Below are 19,382 nucleotides of genomic sequence, written 5' to 3'. Positions count from 1 at the left end.
TTGGGTGAGGCGGGTTGCAGGAAAGTATATTTAGTTGAAGGATGAAAAGTGTGATTGAGAAATGTATACGAAAGAGACAAAAAACAAAAAACAGGCTATTTACACGGACACACTACAGAGTACACGACCGCACTGCTACGCCATCTTGGATTTAAGTACAGGAACAATGGTGGCCATCTTGAAGCATGTGGGAACAGAAGACTGGGAAGACTGGGAAAGGGAAAGATTTAATATGGCCACAAACACACCAGCCAGCTGGTCTGCGCATGCTCTGAAGATGCGGCTAGGGATGCTGTCTGGGCCGGCAGCCTTGCGGGGGTTAACATGCTTAAATGTCTTACTCACGTCGGCCACGGAGAAGGAGAGGCCACTACTTGGTAGTGGGCCTCGTCGGTGGCACTGTGTTATCCTCAAAGCGGGCGAAGAAGGTGTTTAGCTTGTCTGGAAGCGAGACGTCGTGTCGGCGACGTGGCTGGTTTTCCTTTTGTAGTCCGTGATTGTCTGTAGACCTTGCCACATACAGTTGAAGTCGGATGTTTACATACACCTTAGCCAAATACATTTAAACTCTGTTTTTCACAATTCCTGACATTTAATCCTAGTTTAAATCCCCTGTCTTAGGTCAGTTAGGATCACCACTTTATTTTAAGAATGTGAAATGTCAGAATAATAGTAGAGAATGATTTATTTCAGCTTTTATTTCTTTCATCACATTCCCAGTGGGTCAGAAGTTTACATACACTCAATTAGTATTTGGTAGCATTGCCTTTATATTGTTTAATTTGAGTCAAATGTTTCAGGTAGCCTTCCACAAGCTTCCCACAATAAATTGGGTGAATTTCGGCCCATTCCTCCTGACAGCGCTGGTGTAACTGAGTCAGGTTTATAGGCCTCCTTGCTCGCACACGCTTTTTCAGTTCTGCCCACACATTTTCTATAGGATTGAGGTCAGGGCTTTGTGATGGCCACTCCAATACCTTGCCTTTGTTGTCCTTATGCCATTTTGCTTTGGAAGTATGCTTGGGGTCATTGTCCATTTGGAAGACCCAACCAACCTTTAACTTCCTGACTGATGTCTTGAGATGTTGCTTCAATATATCCACATAATCTTCCTTCCTCATGATGCCATCTATTTTGTGAAGTGCACCAGTCCCTCCTACAGCAAAGCACCCACACAGCATGATGCTGCCACCCCCGTGCTTCACAATTGGGATGGCGTTCTTCGGCTTGCAAGCCACCCCCTTTTTTGTCCAAACATAGCGATGGTCATTATGGTCGAACAGTTATATTTTTGTTTCATCAGATCAGAGGACATTTCTCCAAAAAGTACGATCTTTGTCCCCATGTGCAGTTGAAAACCGTAGTCTGGCTTTTTTATGGCGGTTTTGGAGCAGTGGCTTCTTCCTTGCTGAGCGGCCTTTCAGGTTATGTCGATATAGGACTTGTTTTACTGTGGATATAGATACTTGTGTACCTGTTTCCTCCAGCATCTTCAGAAGGTCCTTTGCTGTTGTTCTGGGATTGATTTGCACTTTTCTCACCAAGGTACGTTCATCTCTAGGAGACAGAACGCGTCTCCTTCCTGAGCGGTATGACGGCTGCGTGGTCCCATGGTGTTTATACTTGTGTACTATTGTTTGTACAGATGAACGTGGTACCTTCAGGCGTTTGGAAATTGCTCCCAAGGATGAACCAGACTTGTGGAGGTCTACAAAATATTTTCTGAGGTCTTGGCTGATTTCTTTTGATATTCCCATGATGTCAAGCAAAGAGGAACTGAGTTTGAAGGTAGGCCTTAAAGTACATCCACAGGTACATCTCCAATTGACTCGCTTCTAAAGCCATGACATCATTTTCTGGAATTTTCCAAGCTGTTTAAAGGCACAGTCAACTTAGTGTATGTGAACTTCTGACCCACTGGAATTGTGATACAGTGAATTGTAAGTGAAACAATCTGTCTGTAAATAATTGTTGGAAAAATTACTTGTGTCATGCACAAAGTAGATGTCCTAACCGACTTGCCGAAACTATAGTTTGTTAACAAGAAATGTATGGAGTGGTTGAAAAACTAGTTTTAATGACTCCAACATAAGTCTAGTAAACTTCCGACTTCGTGTCTGCGCCGTTGAATTGCGACTCCACTTTACATGTGGCTGTTGAGTTTAAACCTGTATCACTAATCTCTAGGTTACACAATCAATGCACCAGCTGTGATAGTTACTTAAAGCCACAATCAAGTGGGCCCATCAACAAAAATTTAAATAATGGAGCAATATTGTAAGGTGAAAAAAAACTGACTTACCAGGTGAAAAATCCACCCACACTCTCTGGCCTGTGTAATGATTATGCTGTTGAAGCACCTTTGCCAGCGATTACTGCCGCAAATCTTCTTGTGTACAAGCTTGGTACACCTGTATTTGGGGAATTTCTCCCATTCTTCTCTGCAAATCTTCTCAAGCTCTGTCAGGTTCGATGGGGAGCGTCGCTGCAAGGATCTTTTCTGGTCTCTCCAGAGATGTTACATCGGGTTCAAGTCCGGGCTCTGGCTGGGCCTCTCAAGGACATTCAGGGACTTGTCCCGAAGCCACTCCTGCATTGTCTTGGCTGTGTGCTTAGGGTCATTGTCCTGTTGGAAGGTGAACTTTCACCCCAGTCTGAGGTCCTGAGTTGTCTGGAGCAGGTTTTCAACAAGGATCTCTCTGTACTTTGCTCCATTAATATTTTCCTAAATTCTGACTAGTCTCCCAGTCCCTGCCGCTGAAAAACATCCCCACAGCATGATGCTGCCACCACCATGCTTCACTGTATGGATGGTGCCAGGTTTCTTCCAGACGTGATGCTTGGCATTCAGGCCAAAGAGTTCAATCTTGGTTTCATCAGACCAGAGAATCTTGTTTCTCATGGTCTGAGAGTCATTTAGGTGCCTTTTGGCAAACTCCAAGCAGGCTGTCGTGCATTTTACTGAGTGACTTCCGTCTGGCCACTCTACCATAAAGGCCTGATTGGTGGAGTGCTGCAGAGATGGTTGTCCTTCTGTAAGGTTCTCTCATCTTCACAGAGGAACTCTGGAGCTCTGTCAGAGTGACCGTTGGGTTCTTTGTCACCTCCCTGACCAAGGTCCTTCTCCCCTGATTGCTCAGTTTGGCTGGGCGGCCAGCTCTAGGAAGATTATTGGTGGTTCCAAACCTCTTCCATTGAAGAATGATGAAGGCCACTGTGTTCTTGGGGACCTTCAATGCTGCAGACATCTTTTGGTACCCTTCCCCATATCTGTGCCTAAACACAATCCTGTCTCTGAGCTCTACGGACAATTCCTTCGATGTCATGGCATGGTTTTTGCTCTGACATGCACTGTCAACTGTGGGACCTTATATAGACAGGTGTGTGCCTGTACAAATCATGTCCAATCAATTGAATATACCACAGGTGGACTCCAATCAAGTTGTAGAAACATCTCAAGGATGATCAATGGAAACAGGATGCACCTGAGCTCAATTTCGAGTCTCATAGCAAAGGGTCTGAATGCTTATGTAAATAAGGTATCTGTTTATTTTTTATTTTTAATACACTTGCAAAAATTTCTAAAAGATTTGAGTGCTTCGTCATTATGGTGTATTGTGTGTAGATGGATGAGAATTTTTATTTACTTAATCTATTTTAGAATAAGGCTGTAACGTAACAAAGGGGTCTGAATACTTTCCGAATGCACTGTATTACCATTAGTATATTACCACAAGTATTTATATATTCCTGCTACCAGTCACTTTTCTGCCCTGTTTACATTGCTGTATCGTTTATTATTATTATTATTATTATTATTATTATTATTATTATTATTATTATTATTATAATAATCTGCTGAGAGAGCGAGGTGGGGGGGGGGGTAGAAAAATAAAGAGAGGGGGTAGGGAGGGGAGAAGAATAGAGAGGTGTGTGTGTGTGTGTGTGATGACAGCTGCAACTCCTACTACACTACCTGTTTGCCAAAAAGGGAGATCAACAGAAGGGCACAGAATATACTCACTTACTCTGAACTCATACCATCGCCGCTCGCCAAATAGTGAGACACAGATGAGTCCAAGGGCACACATGCAATGTCACCTCATGGCCTGTGGATGAACCCATCGTTACCATGGGGATTGTCATTGGTCAATATGCCCATCAGCCTACAGACTCATTATTTTGCAATGCATAAACAGTGCCTTCAGAAAGTATTCACACCCTTTGACTTTTTCCACATTTTGTTGTGTTACAGCTGAATTTAAAATGGATTAAATTTAGATTTTTTTGGTCACTGGCATACACACTATACCCCATAATGTAAAATTGGAATTATGTTTTTCGAAATGTTTATCAAATAATAATAAATGAAAAGCTGAAATGTCTTGATATGGCAAGCCTAAATAAGTTCAGGAGTAATAATGTCCTTAACAAGTCACATAAGTTGCATGGACTCACTCTGTGTGCAATAATAGTGTTTAACATGATTTTTGATGACTACCTCATCTCTGTACCCCATACAATTATCTGTCAGGTCCCTCAGTCGAGCAGTGAATTTCAAACACAGATTCAACCACAAAGACCAGGGAGGTTTTTCAATGCCTTACAAATAAGGCCACCTATTGGTAGATGGGTAAACATATTTAGTACACAATCCAGGTGTGGAAAGCTCTTGGAGACTTACTCAGAAAGACTCTCAGCTGTAATCGCTGTCAAAGGTGCTTCTACCAAGTATTGACTCAGGGGTGTGATTACTTATGTAAAATAGATAGTTTTGTGTTTCATTCTCAACAAATGTACATCCCTGTGAAACGCTTTCGGCACCTTGTATAGTCCATGCCCCGAGGAATTAAGGCTGTTCTGAGGGGAAAAGGGGGTGCCACTCAATATTAGGAAGGTGTTCTTAATGTTTTGTACACTGTGTAGATATACTCATGGCTAAAGGGTTTGTTTGTTGGGGATATAACTTCATAAATGTCTTATGAGCTTAGTTCAACTGTTGTACTTATATTCAGAACCCAGAATATAAGCTTGTTTTACTCCTATGATTGTATATGTAAACATACACAATATAGCTTCAAAACATGGTTAAAACTATAATTTTAAAATCATGGATAGTCAGTCCTTGCATCCGTAGCGCTGTCTATGAATTTGAGTGGTTACATTCCTCCAGCCACATCCCTCAGCATTTTACTGAAACGGGCGGGGATTACGCTTTGTTATTGTTTCAAATGCTGATTGCCGCTTTAAGACATGTTTACGTTTTCACTTCATATGGAACCAACCCACCAGATAGACTATAGTCGTTACTATTGTTATATTGTGTCTGGTTCCAGACTGACTCGACTTCCACACCACAGATTGATCATATTTATTAATAGGCCCCGGAGTCATTACATCTCTCTCTCTCACTCACTCTCTCACACACACACACACACACACACAGCGGCCCAGAAGAGGTGTTGTTAGTGTAGAGCCTTCTCACAGATGGGTATCTATTGCCACTCTCTCTCTCTCTCTCTCTCTCTCTCTGAGGGAGAATCAGATATTCCTAAATACTCCATCCAGCCCTTAGAGAACAGAGGTAACCAGATCACTACAGGGCGGAGGCCATTTTACACTGAACATTTTTATTTCATCATCGCGAAGCAATTGCTTATAAAATGCCTAGTTTACCCTTTAGGTATCTACAGTGGTGTGAAAAAGTGTTTGCCCCCTTCCTGATTTCTTATTTGTTTGCATGTTTGTCACACTTAAATGTTTCAGATCATCAAACAAATTTTAATATTAGTCAAAGATAACACAAGTAAATACAAAATGCAGTTTTGAAATGAAGGTTGTTATTATTAAGGGAAAACAAAATCCAAACCCACATGGCCCTGTGTGAAAAAGTGATTGCCCCCTACAACCTAATAACTGGTTGGGCCACCCTTAGCAGCAACAACTGCAATCAATCGTTTGCGATAACTTGCAATGAGTCTTTTACAGCGCTGTGGAGAAATTTTGGCCCACTCATCTTTCAGAATTGTTGTAATTCAGCCACATTGGAGGGTTTTCGAGCATGAACTGCCATTTTAAGGTCATGCCACAGCATCTCAATAGAATTCAGGTCAGCACTTTGACTAGACCACTCCACTCCAAGTCTTCATTGTGTTTTTCTTCAGCCATTCAGAGGTGGACTTGCTGGTGTGTTTTGGATCATTGTCCTGCTGTAGAACCCAAGTTCGCTTCAGCTTGAGGTCACGAACAGATGGCCGGACATTCTCCTTCAGGATTTTTTGGTAGACAGCAGAATTCATGGTTTCATTTATCACAGCAAGTCTTCCAGATCCTGAAGCAGCAAAACAGGCCCAGACCATCACACTACCACCACCATATTTTACTGTTGGTATGATGTTCTTTTTCTGAAATGCTGTGTTACTTTTACGCCAGATGTAATGGGACGCACACCTTCCAAAAAGTTCAACTTTTGCCTCGTCAGTCCACAGAGTATTTTTACCAAAGGTCTTGGGGATCATCAAGATGTTTTCTGGCAAAAATTAGACGAGTCTTAATGTTCTTTTTGCTCAGCAGTGGTTTTCGTCTTGGAACTCTGCCATGCAGGCCATTTTTGCCCAGTCTCTTTCTTATGGTGGAGTCATGGACACTGACCTTAACTGAGGCAAGTGAGGCCTGCAGCGGTCTTTTGTGACCTCTTGGATGAGTCGTTGCTGCGCTCTTGGGGTAATTTTGGTTGGCCGGCCACTCCTGGGAAGGTTCACCACTGTTCCATGTTTTCGCCATTTATGGATAATGGCTCTCACTGTGGTTCGCTGGAGTCCCAAAGCTTTAGAAATGGCTTTATAACCGTTTCCAGACTGATGGATCTCAATTACTTTCTTTCTCATTTGTTCCTGAATTTATTTGGATCTCTGCATGATGTCTAGCTTTTGAGGATCTTTTGGTCTACTTCACTTTGTCAGGCAGGTCCTATTTAAGTGATTCCTTGATTGAGAACAGGTGTGGCAGTAATCAGGCCTGGGTGTGGCTAGAGGAATTGAACTCAGGTGTGATAAACCACAGTTGAGTTGTGTTATAACAAGGGGGGCAAACACTTTTTCACACAGGGCCATGTAGGTTTGGATTTTGTTTTCCCTTAATAATAACAACCTTCATTTCAAAACTGCATTTTGTGTTTACTTGTGTTATCTTTGACTAATATTTAAATTTGTTTGATCTGAAACATTTAAGTGTGACAAACATGCAAACAAATAACAAATCAGGAAGGGGGCAAACACTTTTTCACACCACTGTATATACTGTCTTATTTTTATCAGTCTTTAAAGAGGAATCCATTACAATTGTATTACAGTATCATTAAGTAAAGTTAAACTAATTTTGTGTATTTTTTATGATAAAAGTAAAGCACAAGACAATACAGAAGAAAACAGCGTCCAATCTCTGCTAAAGCTTATCAAAAGCACAAACACTAGGTCACCAAGGCTCATATTGTCTAGTAAAGAGGAGCATCTGTTTTACAGCATAGAGGTTACAATGACAGCTGTGTCACACTCTAGTCTGTGTGTGTGAAGTGTGTTTCATTAGTAGTATGTACAGGATACACATAGTATACACTGTCCAACGAAATGCTTACTTGCAGGTTCCTTTTCAACAATACAACAACAATAAGAAATAATAAAAAGATAAGAATACGTAAATGGCTCAGTTGGATAGAATAATAATTTTAGCATAAGTATAATACAGGAAGGCACAAATTATATAGAACAATATTTACACGTGTTTTCAGGGAACGTGCGTGCGTGTGTGTGCCTCCCACCACATGACGTTCCCTCCTAACATCCGTAAGGGACTCTTCATTTAACATGATAAAATACATGACATACAGTGCCTTCAGAAAGTATTCTTACCTCTTGACTTATTCCACATTTTGTTGTTACAGCCTGAATTCAAAATTGATTAAATATGTATTTCTTCTCACCCATCTACACAGAATACCCCATAGTGACAAAGTGATTTTTTTTTTTTAGAAATGTTAGCAAATGTATTAAATGAAATAGAGAAATATCTCATTACATAAGTATTCACACCCCTGAGTCAATACTTCGTAGAAGCACCTTTGCTGGCGATTACAGCTGTGAGTCTTTTTGGGTATGTCTCTAGGAATTTGCACACCTGGATTGTACAATATTTGTTCATTATTCTTAAATAAAGTATTCAAGCTCTGTCAAATTGATTGTTGATCATTGCTAGACAGCCATTTTCAAGTCTTCCATTAGATTTTCAAACAGATTTAAGTCAAAACAGTAACTGGGCCACTCAAGAACATTCAATGTCGTCTTGGTAAGCAACTCCAGTGTAGATTTGGCCTTGTGTTTAGGTTATTGTCCTGCTGAAAGCTGTTGTCTCCCAGTGTCTGTTGGAATGCAGACTGAACCAGGTTTCCCTCTAGGATTTTGCCTGTGCCATTCTGTTTATCTTTTATCCTGAAAAACTCCCTAGTCCTTAACGATTACAAGCATACCCATAACATGATGCACCCTCCACTATGCTTGTAAATATGATGAGTGGTACTCAGTAAAGTGTTGAATTGGATTAGCCCCAAACATAACCCTTTGTATTCAGATCAAAAAGTACATTTCTTTGCCACATTTGCAGTATTACTTAAGTGCCTTGTTGCAAACAGGATGCATTTATTTGAATATTTTTATTCTGTATAGGCTTCCTTTTCACTCTGTCATTTAGGTTATTATTGTGGAGTAACTACAATGTTGATCCAGCCTCAGTTTTCTCATATCACAACCATTAAACTCTGTAATAGTGAAATCCCTGAACAGTTTCCTTCCTCTCCGGCAACTGAGTTAGGAAGGGACGTCTGTATATTTGTAGTGACTGGTTGGATCGATACACCATCCAAAGCCTAATTAATAACTTCACCATACTCAAAGGGATATTCAGCATCTGCCAATCGGTGCCCTTTGCGAGGCATTGAAAAACCTTGCTGGTCTTTGTGGTTGAATCTGTGCTTGAAATTCACTACTCGATTGGGGGACCTTACAGATACAGTGGGGTAAAAAGTATTTAGTCGGCCACCAATTGTGCAAGTTCTCCCACTTAAAAAGATGAGAGAGGCCTGTAATTTTCATCATAGGTACACGTCAACTATGAAAGACAAATTGAGAAAAAAAAATCCAGAAAATCACATTGTAGGATTTTTAATGAATTGATTTGCAAATTATGGTGGAAAATAAGTATTTGGTCACCTACAAACAAGCAATATTTCTGGCTCTCACAGACCTGTAACTTCTTATTTAAGAGGCTCCTCTGTCCTCCACTCGTTACCTTTATTAATTGCACCTGTTTGAACTTGTTATTAGTATAAAAGACACCTGTCCACAACCTCAAACAGTCACACTCCAAACTCCACTATGGCCAAGACCAAAGAGCTGTCAAAGGACACCAGAAACAAAATTGTAGACCTGCACCAGGCTGGAAAGACTGAATCTGCAATAGGGGAAGCAGCTTGGTTTGAAGAAATCAACTGTGGGAGCAATTATTAGGAAATGGAAGACATACAAGACCACTGATAATCTCCCTCGATCTGGGGCTCCACGCAAGATCTCACCCCGTGGGGTCAAAATGATCACAAGAACGGTGAGCAAAAATCCCAGAACCACACGGGGGGACCTAGTGAATGACCTGCAGAAAGCTGGGACCAAAGTAACAAAGCCTACCATCAGTAACACACTACGCCGCCAGGGACTCAAATCCTGCAGTGCCAGATGTGTCCCCCTGCTTAAGCCAGTACATGTCCAGGCCCATCTGAAGTTTGCTAGAGTGCATTTGGATGATCCAGAAGAGGATTGGGAGAATGTCATATGGTCAGATGAAACCAAAATAGAACTTTTTGGTAAAAACTCAACTCGTCGTGTTTGGAGGACAAAGAATGCTGAGTTGCATCCAAAGAACACCATACCTACTGTGAAGCATGGGGGTGGAAACATCATGCTTTGGGGCTGTTTTTCTGCAAAGGGACCAGGACGACTGATCCGTGTAAAGGAAAGAATGAATGGGGCCATGTATCGTGAGATTTTGAGTGAAAACCTCCTTCCATCAGCAAGGGCATTGAAGATGAAACGTGGCTGGGTCTTTCAGCATGACAATGATCCCAAACACACCGCCCGGGCAACGAAGGAGTGGCTTCGTAAGAAGCATTTCAAGGTCCTGGAGTGGCCTAGCCAGTCTCCAGATCTCAACCCCATAGAAAATCTTTGGAGGGAGTTGAAAGTCCGTGTTGCCCAGCGACAGCCCCAAAACATCACTGCTCTAGAGGAGATCTGCATGGAGGAATGGGCCAAAATATCAGCAACAGTGTGTGAAAACCTTGTGAAGACTTACAGAAAACGTTTGACCTGTGTCATTGCCAACAAAGGGTATATAACAAAGTATTGAGAAACTTTTGTTATTGACCAAATACTTATTTTCCACCATAATTTGCAAATAAATTCATTAAAAATCCTACAATGTGATTTTCTGGATTTTTTTTTCTTCTCTTTTTGTCTGTCATAGTTGACGTGTACCTATGATGAAAATTACAGGCCTCTCTCATCTTTTTAAGTGGGAGAACTTGCACAATTGGTGGCCGACTAAATACTTTTTTCCCCTACTGTAATTGTATGTGTGGGATACAGAGATGGGGTAATTATTTAAAAATCATGTTAACCACTATTATTGAACACAGAATGAGTCCATGCAACTTATTATGTGACTTGTTAAGGCCATTTTTAGGCTTGGCATAAGAAATAGTTTGAATACTTTTTGACTCAAAACATTTCAGCTTTACATTTGTTATTAATTTCGAAAATTTCTACAAACAAAATTCCACTTTGACATTATGGGTGTGTAGATCAGTGACACAAAATCTAAATGTAATCAATTTTAAATTCAGGCTGTAACACAACAAAATGTGGAAAAAGTAAAGGGGTGAAGGCACTATCTGACAGAAAACACATGGCATCTTAATTCACCCATACACAAAAATGTATGCACGCATGACTGTAAGTCGCTTTGGATAAAAGCGTCTGCTAAATGGCATATTATTATTATTATTAATTCCTCCTTGTCAGTGTGTCCTTGGCAGAAAGTTACTTTTTAATTAATTTAATTAAAATGTTAGCAATCAGTGACTAACTAATTGATGTTTTGTTTATTATGCGTTAATTCATTCCACGGCGCACGCCTCCAGGGAGTCAGTCTGAGTCACCTTCTCCTTGTTTGTTCAATGGCTAAAAATCACAAGTCCGTTACCAAAGTAACGCGGGGAAAATATGTACTTGCCTTGCCCATCATGACTGTATGAAACAGTTTTGACTAGGCCTTCCATGAGTAGTGGAAATGTGTTCATGCTGTTCATAATGTCTCACAGAGGAGGTGGGTACAGTGGGTTTGACACTAGCTAGCTGGAACTGGAGGCCTGTAATTCACAAATAGTGATAGAGCATGAAGTGGTCTTGAATGGCACATTTTCCCCCCAGAGTACTTATTTTTTGGCTTAAAAAAATAATAATTAAGATTGCTGTATACTCAATTCCACAGTAGAAGTGTTCGCTCCGCCAGTGGCCACTACTTACAGTGCCTATAGAAAGTCTACACCCTCCTTGGATTTCTTCACATTTTATTGTGTTACAAAGTGGGATTCAAATGGATTTCATTGTCATTTTCTATCGACGATCTACACAAAATACTCTACAAGAACAAATCTGTAAAAAAATGACAATGAATGAAAAATAAAACACAAATATACTGTGTACCTTGATTAGATAATAATTCACCCCCCTGAGTCAATACATGTTAGAAACACCGTTGGCAGCGATTTATAGCTGTGAGTCTTCTTGGATAAGTCTCCTAAGAGCTTTGCACACCTGTATTCTTCAATAATTGCCCATGTATTCTTCTTTTCACTCTGTCATTTAGGTCATTATTGTGGAGTCACTACAATGTTGTTGATCCCATCTTCAGTTTTCTCCCATCACAGCCGTTGAACTCTAGCTGTTTTAAAATCACCAATGGCCTCATGGTGACATCGCTAAGCCAGTTTCCTTCCTATCCTGCAGCTCAGTTCAGAAGGATGACTGCATCTTTGATGTGTCTGGGTGGTTTAATACATCATCCACAACATAACTATTAACTTGACCATGCTTAAAGATACAGTGCATTCGGAAAGTATTCAGACCCCTTGACTTTTTCTACATTTGGTTACGTTACAGCCTTACTCTAAAATGGATGAAATCGTTTCCCCCCCCTGCATCAATCTACACACAATACCACATAATGACAAAGCAATTTTTAAATTTTTCTTTATAAATGTATTAAAGATTTAAAAAAACATATCACATTTACATAAGTATTCAGACCCTTTACTCAGTATTTTGTTTAAGTACCTTTGGCAGCGATTACAGCCTCAAGTCTTCTTTGGTATGACGCTACTAGCTTGGCACACCTGTATTTGGGGAGTTTCTCCCATTCTTCTCTGCAGATCCTCTCAAGCTCTGCCAGGTTGGATGGGAAGCGTCGCTGCACAGCTATTTTCAGGTCTCTCCAGATATGTTCAATGGGGTCAAGTTCGGGCTCTGACTGGGCCACTCAAGGACATTCAGAGACTTATCCCAAAGCTACTCCTGCGTTGTCTTGGCTGTGTGCTTAGGGTCGTTGTCCTGTTGGACGGTGAACCTTCGCCCCAGTCTGAGGTCCTGAGTTCTCTGGAGCAGGTTTTCATCAAGGATCTCGCTGTACTTTGCTCCGTACATCTTTCCCTCGATCCTGACAAGTCTCCCAGTCCCTGCTGTTGAAAAACATCCCCACAGCATGATGCTGCCACCATCATGCTTCACTGTAGGGATGATGCCAGGTTTCCTCCAGACGTGATGCTCGGCATTCCAGCCAAAGAGTAAAATCTTGGTTTCATCAGACCGGAGAATCTTGTTACTTATGGTCTGAGAGTCCTTTAAGTGCCATTTGGCATACTCCAAGCGTCTGTCATGTGCCTTCCATCTGGCCACTCTACCATAAAGGCCTGATTGGTGGAGTGCTGCAGAGATGGTTGTCCTTCTGGAAGGTTCTCCCATCTCCACAGAGGAACTCCAGAGCTCTGTTAGAGTGACCGTTGGGTTCTTGGTCACCTCCCTGACCAAGGCCCTTCTCCCCTATTGCTCAGTTTGGCCAGGCGGCCAGCTCTAGGAAATGTCTTGGTAGTTCCAAACTTCTTCCATTTTAGAATGATGGAGGCCATTGTGTTCTTGCGGACCTTCAATGCTGCAGAATTTTTTTGGTACCCTTCCCCAAATCTGTGCCTCGACACAATCCTGTTTCTGAGCTCTATGGACAATTCATTCGACCTCAAGGCTTGGTTTTTGCTCTGACATGCGTTGTCAACTGTGGGACCTTATATAGACAGGTGTGTGCCTTTCAAAATCATATCCAATCAATTGAATTTACAACAGGTGGACTCCAATCAAGTTGTAGAAACATCTCAAGGATGATCAATGGAAACAGGATGCACCTGAGCTCGATTTCAAGTCTCATAGCAAAGGGTCTGAATACTTATGTAAATAAGGTTTTTTCAGTTTTTTACATTTGCAAAAATGTCTAAGAACCTGTTTTCGCTTTGCCATTATGGGGTATTGTGTGTAGATTGATGAGGAACATTTTTATTTCATCCATTTTTGAATAAGGCTGTAACGTAAAAAGAATGTGGAAAAAAGGAAGGGGTCTGAATACTTTCCGAATGCAATGTCTGATTTGCTATTGTTACCCATCTACCAATCACTGCCCTTCTTTATGAGGCTTTTGATAAGCTCCCTGGTCTTTGTAGTTGAATCTGTGCTTTAAATGTAATACTTGACTAATGGAACCTTACAGATGTACACTACCGTTCAAAAGGTTGGTGTCACTTAGAAATGTCCTTGTTTTTGAAAGAAAAGCAATTTTTTTGTCAATTAAAATAACATCAAATTGATCAGAAATACAGTGTAGACATTGTTAATGTTTTGTAAATGGCAACTCTGCCTAGAAGGTCAGCATCCCGGAGTCGCCTCTTCACTGTTGACGTTGAGACTGGTGTTTTGCGGGTACTATTAAATGAAGCTGCCAGTTGAGGACCTGTGAGGCATCTGTTTCTCAAACTAGACACTCTAATGTATTTGACCTCTTGCTCAGTTGTGCAGCGGGGCCTCCCACTCCTCTTTCTATTCTGGTTAGAGCCAGTTTACGCTGTTCTGTGAAGGGAGTAGTACAAAGCGTTGTACGAGATCTTCAGTTTCTTGGCAATTTCTCGCCTGGAATAGCCATCATTTCTCAGAACAAGAATAGACTGACGAGTTTCAGAAGAAAGTTATTTGTTTCTGGCCATTTTGAGCCTGTAATCGAACACACAATTGCTGACGCTCCAGATACTCAACTAGTCTCAAGAAGGTTTTATTGCTTCTTTAATCAGCACAACAGTTTTCAGCTGTGCTAACATAATTGCAAAAGGGTAATCTAATGATCAATTTGCCTTTTAAAATGATAAACTTGGATTAGCAAACACAACGTGCCATTGGAACACAGGACTGATGGTTGCTGATAATGGGACTTTGTACCCCTAGGTAGATATTCCATTACAAATCAGCCGTTTCCAGCTACAATAGCCATTTACAACATTAACAATGTCTACACTGTATTTCTGATCAATTTGATATTATTTTAATGGACAAAAAATTGCTTTTCTTTCGAAAACAAAGACATTTATAAGTGACCCCAAACTTTTGAATGGTAGTGTATGTATAGGGGACGGGGGAAGGGGTAGTCATAAAAAAATCATGCCAACCCCTATTATTTCACACAGTCTCCATATACCCAATTATGTGATTTGTTAAGCCAAATTTTACTTCTGAACTAATTTAGGCTTGCCTGAACAAAGTGGGTGAATACTTATGCAACGACTTTATTTTAGTTGTTTAATTTGTAAACATTAGTTGAATTTTCTTTTCACTGACATGATCAATGACAAAACATTTCAATTAAATCTATTTAAATCCCACTTTGTAACGCAATGAAATGTGGAAAAAGTTCTAAGTGGTGTAGACTTTCTTTACGTACTACGTGTCAGAGGGGCTCCTGTACAGTACTGTGTACTGTACTCCTGCGTTACACACAAACACACACACGCATTTTCACAATGTCTGGCTGGACATACAGTACCAGTGAAAAGTTTGGACACCTACTCATTCCAGGGTTTTTCTTTATTTGTACTATTTTCTACATTGTAGAATAATAGTGAAGACATCAACATTATGAAATAACACATATGGAATCATGTAGTAACCAAAAATGTGTTAAACAAATCAAAATATATTTTCTATTTGAGATTCTTCAAATAGCCACCCTTTGCCTTGATGACAGCTTGTGGGCACATGTGCTGAGCACTTGTTGGCTGCTTTTCCTTCACTCTGCGGTCCGACTCATCCCAAACCATCTCAATTGGGTTGAGGTCGGGGGATTGTGGAGACCAGGTCATCTGATGCAGCACTCCATCACTCTCCTTCTTGGTAAAATAGCCCTTACACAGCCTGGAGGTGTGTTGGGTCATTGCCCTGTTGAAAACCAAATGATAGTCCCGCTAAGCCCAAACCAGATGGGATGGCGTATCGCTGCAGAATGCTGTGGTAGCCATGCTGGTTAAGTGTGCCTTGAATTCTAAATAAATCGGATACAGTGTCACCAGCAAAGCAACCCCATACCATAACACCACCTCCTCCATGCTTTTGTGGGAAATACACATGCGGAGATCGTCCGTTCACCCACAGCGCGTCTCATAAGACACGGCGGTCGGAAACAAAAATCTCCAATTTGGACTCCAGACCAAAGGACAAAATGTCCACCGGTCTAATGTCCATTGCTCGTGTTTCTTGCCCAAGCAAGTCTCTTCTTCTTGTTGGTGTCCTTTTAGTAGTGGTTTCTTTGCAGAAATTCGACCATGAAGGCCTGATTCACACAGTCTCTGAACAGTTGATGTTGAGATGTGTCTTTTACTTGAACTCTGTGAAGCATTTATTTGGGCTGTAATTTCTGAGGCTGGTAACTCTAATGAACTTATAATAATAATAATAATAATAATAATAATAAAAATATGCCATTTAGCAGACGCTTTTATCCAAAGCGACTTACAGTCGTGCGTGCATAAATTTTTTTATCCTCTGCAGCAGAGGTAACTTTGGGTCTTCCATTCCTGTGGCGGTCCTCATGAGAGCCAGTTTCATCATAGCTTTTGATGGTTTTTGCGACTGCACTTGAAGAAACGTTCAAAGTTCTTGAAATGTTCCGTATTGACTGACCTTCATGTCCTAAAGTAATGATGGACTATCATTTCTCTTTGCTTATTTGAGCTGTTCTTGCATGGACTTGGTTATTTACCAAATGGGACTATCTTACCCCCTTACCTTGTCACAACACAACTGATTGGCTCAAACGCATTAAGAAGGAAAGAAATTAGACAAATTAACTTTTAAGAAGGCACACCTGTTAATTGAAATGCATTCCTGGTGACTACCTCATGAAGCTGGTTGAGAGAATGCCAAGAGTGTTCAAAGCTGTCATCAAGGCAAAGAGTGGCTATTTGAAGAATCTCAAATATAAAATATATTTGGATTTGTTTATCACTTTTTTGGTTACTCCATAATTCCATACGTGTTATTTCATAGTTTTGATGTCTTCACTATTATTCTACAATGTACAACATTTAAAAAATTAAGAAAAACCCTTGAATGCGTAGGTGTGTCCAAACTTTTGACTGGTACTGTATATGTGTGCAGTATAGGCCAGTGTGTGGGGGGATGTGTGTGCGTGCATACGTGGGTGCGTGGTAATGTGTGTTAATTTGAGCAACAACTATTAATTTCTCTATTTCAAACCTGTTATGCAGGTGTTAGTGGCTGCTAGAGCAGACAGGTATTGGATTATAAACATTAACTTCACGTTGTTCACCTCCTGTTGTCTAGCCATTATAAACAAAAACGGCACCCTTTCGAACAGTGATTAATAAAGGCCAGTTGCTCTCCTTGCTCTAACAGGGTGAGAGAATAGATTCACTCATGTTTGGGACTACATCTATTCAAGGTTTTACATTTGAACTGTTAAGTGCACGTACTAAGTCAGACGAGCTTTAGCCGACTTGCATTGGGCCAGAAATTGAATAGGCTATTTCCTACTTGCACTGTATCTGAATCGAAGTCATTTGAGTTATTCTGTGTTCCGGAAACCAGTCCTCTGATAATCTACCCTGTAGTCAGCTTCTCTGTGTTTATGTCGAACCCTTCTGTTCTGTGTGTGTGTCTTACAGGTGCAGGCAGACTGATCCACTGGAGAGCACCTTTTAAGAGGTAGACAAGGACAGAACAGTGGTGCACGTCTGAGGCTTTGAGACCCAGGGCTAACCGAGCTAGCGGAGAGAGCCTGAAAACAGTTTGCCTAGGGGGCAGCATCACATCATCAGACCCAGGAAAATGGCACGCCTGGGAGGCAGTCAAAACCAGAAAGCTGAGTGCTTGGGGATCAGTCACTTACATTAAACAGCATAGCGGCAGGCCTGAATGGTTTTGGGACCCTGAAAGGAGCGCGCTGCCTTAGGGGCTGAAAGGGGAGCCTGTGCGGCATCATCGGCCGATAATAGACCGCTAGGAGGCAAGGGCTGTAAGAGGAACAGTAAGAACCAGCAGAGCGAGGGTGAGAAGAACAATCCACAGGTGAGTTGTCTGGTTCCTTCCCACTTGGCCCCTTCTCTCCACCTTATGATGCAGTGGGTGAAACAACAGGAGTAGTAAGAATGGGGCCTGGTTGGATAGCTCAGAGCTTCAGCTCTTTTATCTCCATATCTGCACATTGAATTTGAGAAGGAGGGGCAAGGTTATCTCAAGGCTTAAGGTATAGATTTAGGGTGCTCTTTAGGTGCTCTTGAGTCGAGGAGTTGTTCTAAACGCGGTCAACTAACTTATTTCCCAACATGACTAACCTGAGTAACCCAGTCCACTGCCTCTTGTGTGTTATCTGGCTGTGGCGTTAATCCACTGGAAGCTCCGTGTACCTCTGACCTTTTGATTGGCTAATCCTCCGTGACCCGCCGGGTGGCCTAAGGGTTTCTGGGAGAGAGAGTCAAAGTAGAGACTGTGTCAGAGATCGAAGTGACTGATCCAACTGAACAGGGCCCATGTTCAAAAAGCGTCTCGGAGTAGGAGTGCTGATGCAGGATCAGGTCCTCCTTTTCCATATAATCCTATTCATTATGATCTAAAAGGTTAAACTGATCCTAGATCAGCGCTCTTTATGAATACAGGACCTGGTCCTTGGTCCGAGCCCTTTCCTGTATGTATTTTAACACGACTGTGCTAGTGCACTCCAGATTGTTTGACTGTGGGGCTATGGCTATATCCCACTGCTTACACCAATTTGGCACATTTGGTGTGGACACACCTCAGGGTTGATGTTTGACTGTTGTGCGTAATAGTCTAAGACAAGGGTCTCCCTCCCTGTGTGTTTAGCTCAAATAAGTCTGGATCATCGACGGGGCTGTAGTGGAACAGGTTGAGAGCTTCAAGTTCCTTGGTGTCCACATCACCAACAAACTATCATGGTCCAAACACACCAAGACAGTCGTGAAGAGGGCACGACAAAGCCTATTCCCCCTCAGGAGACTGAAAAGATTTGACATGGGTCCTCAGATCCTCAAAAAGTTATACAGCTGCACCATCGAGAGCATCCTGACTGGTTGCATCATGGCCTGGTATGGCAACTGCTCGGCCTCCGACCGCAAGGCACTTCAGAGGGTAGTGCGTACGGCCCAGTACATCACTGGGGCCAAGCTTCCTGCCATCCAGGACCTCTATACCAGGCGGTGTCAGAGGAAGGCCCTACAAAATTATCAAAGACTCCAGCCACCCTAGTCATAGACTGTTCTCTCTGCTACCGCACGGCAAGCGGTACCGGAGCGCCAAGTCTAGGTCCAAAAGGCTTCTTAACAGCTTCTACCCCCAAGCCATAAGACTCCTGAACAGCTAATCATGGCTACCCATACTATTTGCATTGCCCCCCCCACCCCACACCACCGCAACACCCTATTTTACGCTGCTGCTACTCTGTTTATTATTTATGCATAGTCACTTTAACTCTACCCACATGTACATTTTACCTCGACTAACCGGTGCCCCTGCACATTGACTCTGTACCGGTACCCCCTGTATATAACCTCCCTACTGTTATTTTATTTTACTGCTGCTCTTTAATTATTTTTTTCTTAAACTGCATCGTTGGTTATGGGCTTGTAAGCATTTCACTGTAATGTCTACACTTGTTGTATT

The 19,382-nt window shown here is 41.7% G+C and overlaps 2 protein-coding genes across 2 annotated transcripts in view; one reads left to right on the top strand and one right to left on the bottom strand.

Moving 5' to 3' along the window:
- LOC311138743 (NACHT, LRR and PYD domains-containing protein 12-like) overlaps positions 1-19,382 on the bottom strand; it is a gene marked incomplete at its 5' end in the record, with an annotated part of 452,061 nt that overhangs the window by 105,704 nt on the left and 326,975 nt on the right. The gene's annotated exons all lie outside the window — the stretch shown is intronic.
- Positions 1-19,382, top strand: part of LOC311103076 (thyroid hormone receptor alpha) — a 100,622-nt gene that overhangs the window by 31,823 nt on the left and 49,417 nt on the right. The window contains exon 2 of the mRNA XM_084144604.1: positions 17,372-17,774. The gene's annotated coding sequence lies outside the window, so the exon portion shown is untranslated. The remainder of the gene's footprint in view (positions 1-17,371; positions 17,775-19,382) is intronic.

This window comes from Coregonus lavaretus (genome assembly GCF_964263955.1).
Source record: "Coregonus lavaretus genome assembly, chromosome: 2".
Classification (NCBI taxonomy): Eukaryota; Metazoa; Chordata; class Actinopteri; order Salmoniformes; family Salmonidae; genus Coregonus; species Coregonus lavaretus.
Note: the sequence above shows the minus strand (reverse complement) of the source record. Positions and strands in the feature narration are given on the sequence as shown.